The sequence below is a fragment of the Phytophthora infestans genome, genomic scaffold (assembly GCF_000142945.1).
Source record: "Phytophthora infestans T30-4 supercont1.8 genomic scaffold, whole genome shotgun sequence".
NCBI lineage: Eukaryota > Oomycota > Peronosporomycetes > Peronosporales > Peronosporaceae > Phytophthora > Phytophthora infestans.
The window spans coordinates 597,132-597,749 of record NW_003303751.1 but is presented as its reverse complement, the minus strand read 5'-3'; the positions used below and the strand labels follow the sequence as shown (position 1 = coordinate 597,749).

The following is a 618-nucleotide window of genomic DNA, read 5'->3' as shown; positions in this document are numbered from 1 at the left end:
CAAAACACACAAAACTGGTGGCGACAACGAGGCCTCTACGCTCAGACTTAATGGTTTTCGCCCAACTACGCAGATCTTCAACTCGATCGCTCAAGCCCCACAGCTCAGGCTGTCGGCCAATCGTGAATCTCTCCTCAGCCCCCCCCCCTCCTTCCCCCTCCACAGCCCCCCCCCTCACCCCACCCCACCCCTCATCCAACGATGACGTAGCTCAGTGGAAGCGCACAGGGCTATGCCTTAAAGACGCTGGTTCAAATCCAGCTGTCGCCATATTTTTGATTGTGGGGTGGAGGCTCGTCACGGCCTAGTGGCTGAAGGCGTGGTACTCTACCTGCTTAGGTATCTGGGCTAAGTAAGATGTGGTCACGCTGTATGCGCTATGGCAAACGTGTATGATGAATTTGCTAGCAATGCGTTCTTGTTGCTAATCCTTACCTTTTAAAACGTATTGGGTGTATCCAGGAGCGGGGTCGCGAATGGCTGCAGACTGGAGAAGTTTTTGACGGCGCTTGATTCTGTCGTTTAGGTCTCCTTTGCTGTGAAGAGCCTGCAAGTGCTTAAGGACGGCGCTCGACCCACGCGAGCTAATCTTCTTCTCGCCATCCAGGAAGGCAAGTA

General features: G+C 53.9%; 1 pseudogene across 1 annotated transcript; it reads left to right on the top strand.

The window, feature by feature from the left end:
* Positions 1-200: 200 nt before the first annotated feature.
* Positions 201-270, top strand: PITG_26420 (annotated as a pseudogene). Its single transcript has one exon. The product of its transcript is annotated as a tRNA-OTHER (tRNA).
* The last annotated feature ends 348 nt before the right edge of the window (positions 271-618 follow it).